Consider the following 4,600-nt stretch of genomic DNA (forward strand, 5'->3'; position numbering starts at 1 on the left):
ACAGTAAAAAAAAAAAAAATAGTTTTTATGTTTTCCCCCTAAAGTGTATATAGACAACTGGTTTCAACTGTGAATATACCACTGTGTATTGAAATTCCTCTTGTTTTGCATAGATATACTGAACAACATACAAAGCATAATATATAAAATAATATGTACCTGAGTTGTTTCTTTGAAAGAAGCTCCTTATGTCCATTGTTGTGCACATCAGTACACAATTGAAACCGATTTAGAGAGTTTGTTTAGCCGTGGAGGATAAAAACTGTAAATATGAAATGTAAGCTAAGATTCTAAAAAAATCAGCTTTGTCGTTGGGCTTTTTATTTATCCATTTGTTGATTCACTCGAAGAGCAAGTAACGCAACCAAGTGATCAGTTTGATATCAATCTTTTGTGATACACCGTCATATTTACATTATTTGTACAGTACGAATGATTTACTTTGGTACCTGGTCAAACTTAAGCTCTCCTCTGTCGGCAGCAAACTGGCAGGCAGCACCTTCTCCCCCCTCACTCACATGGGTGCTGTGCTCATTCGCCTAGTGCCTGAGCTCGGATCATACCAAAATTAGGGGGAATTTACGACGGTGTGCTCTGTGCTTTGTGTGTTGTTTTTGTTTTATACAGTTGTCAGTCAGGCATCTAACTAACAAATTACACTCCAAAAGACTCCATGCTTCTGAAAAAAGGACCCGGGCTTAATCCCAGTAAGCCAGCCCCCCGCTCCACTGACTCCAAATCGAACAGTTATGTCTATAACTTCTGTTCCCTGAAGGAGAGGAACGAGGTACAACACATAAGCATGGGATATCACGCCCTCGCGTGTCCTGGCTGAAGAAACCTTTAATTACGCCTTTAAGGCAGATGACGTGTGATGACACGCGCACGGCCCTGCCTGCACATATAGCCGCTGTCATCACAGTCATCCCTCAGTTCTTCACCAAGCCAAACTGCTCAGTGGGGCCACCTTGTGTTGTACCTCGTTCCTCTCCTTCAGGGAACAGAAGTTATAGACATAATTATTCGTTCCCTTTCAGTCGATTCACTCGGTACAACACATAAGTATGGGACATATATACACGCCCCACAGAGCAGCCACCGAACCGGAATCGGACCACCACATCCTTAGTGAGTGGTAGACCCAGCAGAAAGGACAGCATGAGCCACCGAAGGGGCTGTAGCATCCAACCGATAAAACTGCACAAAAGTGTGCGTTGATGCCCAACTAGCTGCCGCACAAATATCAGCTACAGGCACCCCTTTAAAAAGAGCCCATGAGGTTGCCATCCCCCTGGTGGAATGAGCTCTGACCCCGTGGGGCAAAGCAAGACCACCGGTGCTGTATGCCAGTGAGATAGCTTCTATAATCCAGTGGGACAGCCTCCATTTGGACAGAGCTCTACCTCTATTTGGATCAGCGAAGCAGACAAACAGCTGGTCACATAAATGCACATTCTGAGTGCGCTCAATGTAGGTGCGTAGCACACGCACTGGACAAAGAGAATGCATCCTCCTCTGCTCCTCAGATGCAAAAGGAGGGGAGCAAAAGCTCAGCAACTCAAACTCCATTGAGCTAGAAGATGAAGGCATGAGCTTGGAAAAATAGGCAGCATTTAGACGCAATACGACCTTGTGGCCATCAGAAGAGAACTGTGTGCAGGAGGGATGCACAGAGAGCGCATGAAGGTCACCCACTCACTTTGCCGAAGCCAAAGCGAGAAGTAATGCAGTCTTATATGAAAGAAATTTAATATCCACAGACTCAATGGGTTCAAACGAGGGGCTACAAAGGGCCTCCAGCACCAAATACAAGTCCCAAGCAGGGACACTGGACATAAGCACGGGCCTCAGCGGGCGAACTCCTTTCAGAAAACGTATGGCTTGGGGATGTGCACCTAGTGTGTCACCCCGTCAAAGCCAATATGACAAGCAGATACAGTGGGGCAAAAAAGTATTTAGTCAGCCACCGATTGTGCAAGTTCTCACACTTAAAATGATGACAGAGGTCAGTAATTTGCACCAGAGGTACACTTCAACACTCAGAGAAAGAATGTGAAAAAAAAATCCATGAATCCACATGGTAGGATTTGTAAAGAATTTATTCATAAATCAGGGTGGAAAATAAGTATTTGGTCAATAACAAAAATACAACTCAATACTTTGTAACATAACCTTTGTTGGCAATAACAGAGGTCAAACGTTTACTATAGGTCTTTACCAGGTTTGCACACACAGTAGCTGGTATTTTGGCCCATTCCTCCATGCAGATCTTCTCGAGAGCAGTGATGTTTTGGGGCTGTCGCCGAGCAACATGGACTTTCAACTCCCGCCACAGATTTTCTATGGGGTTGAGGTCTGGAGACTGGCTAGGCTGCTAAATAAACCTTAATTGTCGAAAATGAAAGGCCCTTATCCAGCAGCTCCAGCAGGAATTTCAAAACATCCACAATGGAGCACTGAAATGGGAGAATGTGGCGGTCCTGGCACCATTGCTCGAAGGCTCGCCATTTGTAAGCGTACAAGCCTCTAGTAGATGAGGCCCTAGCGCTCTGAATTGTCGCTATCACACTAGGTAGCAAACCCTTAGCAATCAAGTTTAACCTCTCAGCAGGTAAGCATGAAGGCGCCACAGATCTGGGAGCGGATGAAACACTTCTCCTCCCGCCTGAGAGAGGAGATCCCTGCAGAGAGGAAGTTGCCAAGGACTCGCCGCTAGCAGGCTGATTATCTCTGCATACCACGACCTTGTGGGCCACCAAGGGGCCACTAGAATCAGAGAGCGTGGGAATGCCGACGCACTCTCTCTAGAACTGGAGATATCATTTCCACTGGGGGAAATGCATACAGGAGCACGTCTGGCCATTGGTGCGCTAGCGCGTCCATGCCCAAGGGTGCATCGTGGTCAATTATGGAGAAGAACAGGGGGCAGTGCGTATTTGAGACGCACGGAGGATGTAATCTGTGGCGACTCTGACCTCGTTAAGAAGAGGTGCCAGCGGGCTGTCATCAGGAACCAGCGATCCGAGCTCCACCAGGCACGATGCCTGGTATGTCTGGAGCATGGTGACGGAGCTCATGGCGCGAGCAGTGCCGGCCTGAGCCCGATAAATCCTCTCCAGCTGCGAAGCAGAGAATCTGCTTGGAAGGCAGAGTTGCGGGGCCGCCGACACCATGGTTATGGGACGGGGCCAGATAAGCAGCCAGAGACGGCTCCATAGGGGGTGGGTTAGCTAAGCCAGCCCCCTTGGCACCGTCCAACTCCACGTACTGTCCATAGCCGGGCACAGTGACGCGGGTAGACAGAGGTATGTCCCATGATGCTGTTAGCTCGCAGAGAAAGTCTGGGAACATGGGAAGGCAGTTTTTGGCCGTTGCGGGCTCCGGTGGGAGGAAAAACCCCGCGAACCATGACGGCTTCTGAGCTGGTGGAGGAGAGGGCCAGTCCACCTGCAGCTTCTCAGCAGCACAGCGAAACAGGGAGAAAAGAGAGGTGTCACCGTGGCCGACCGGCGCAGCAGCGGCGGTACATTGGGCTGACAATGAACTCTGCTGCTCATCCTCCGACAAATCATGAATGTCCAGGCCGATGTCCAGCACGTCATCATTGTCCTGGGGACATGCGCTCCTGCATGGTTCCGGCTCGTCATTGGCTAACCCATCAACATATTCCATGTGGTCAGCCCAGCTAATTGCGGGGACATCGACCGGAAAATCCTCGTCTTCGGACTCGGACGAAGCCGGGGCTCCAGACTCGGAAGGAGAGGGTCATGCTGTGCGACAGCCGAGCGTCCCAGCACTTTTTCCACAAACGTCACCCGTCTTTCCAGGGTTGACCGCCGGAGCTGGCGACAAAACGCACAGGCTTCAGGCTCCGTCAATGCTCTCCTAGCGTGGACGATCCCCAGGCAGACAGGGCAGGCATCGTGCTGGTCGCTGTCGTGCAAAGAGAAACCGCATCCCTTAAGACAGGGGCGAACAGAAGATTTCTGCTTTGCTCGCTTCGGTTTGGAGTACATTCCAAAATGCAAAGCAAAACACTGCACGGGAAAACTTGAAATTAGCGCTCCGCAGGCAGCCTACACACCAATTGTGCGGTGGAGGCTAACACCAACAGGGGCAGTTAAGCTAAGTTCAAGTCGGCAGACAATGGAGCTAACTAGCAGCAGCTAGCTAGACCAATTCAGCAGAGGTGTTCTCAGCGAGGTGAAGAGCATAAGAACTGAGGGATGACTGTGATGACAGCGGCTATATGTGCAGGCGGGGCCGTGCGCGCGTCATCACACGTCATCTGCCTTAAAGGCGTGATTAAAGGTTTCTTCAGCCAGGACACGCGAGGGCGTGATATCCCATGCTTATGTGTTGTACCGAGTGAATCGACTGAAAGGGAACTCCCAAAAACTAGTGGTGTGCGATACTGCATATTTTGGTATCAATCCGATACCAAGTAAATTCGGGCCAGTATCGCTGATACCAATACTGATACGATACTTTTCAATAAATAAGGTGGATGCCTCATTGAATTGCTAAATCGCAATTAATTTTCATGACCTTAAGTGTTTGTGTGATGTTTCCTTTGGTATAATTAATTAGTTAAAACCCA

This window comes from Mchenga conophoros, linkage group LG3 (assembly GCF_057382185.1).
Source record: "Mchenga conophoros isolate Kocher_MC1m ecotype Shallow Benthic linkage group LG3, M_conophoros_male_GT1.1, whole genome shotgun sequence".
Taxonomy (NCBI): Eukaryota; Metazoa; Chordata; class Actinopteri; order Cichliformes; family Cichlidae; genus Mchenga; species Mchenga conophoros.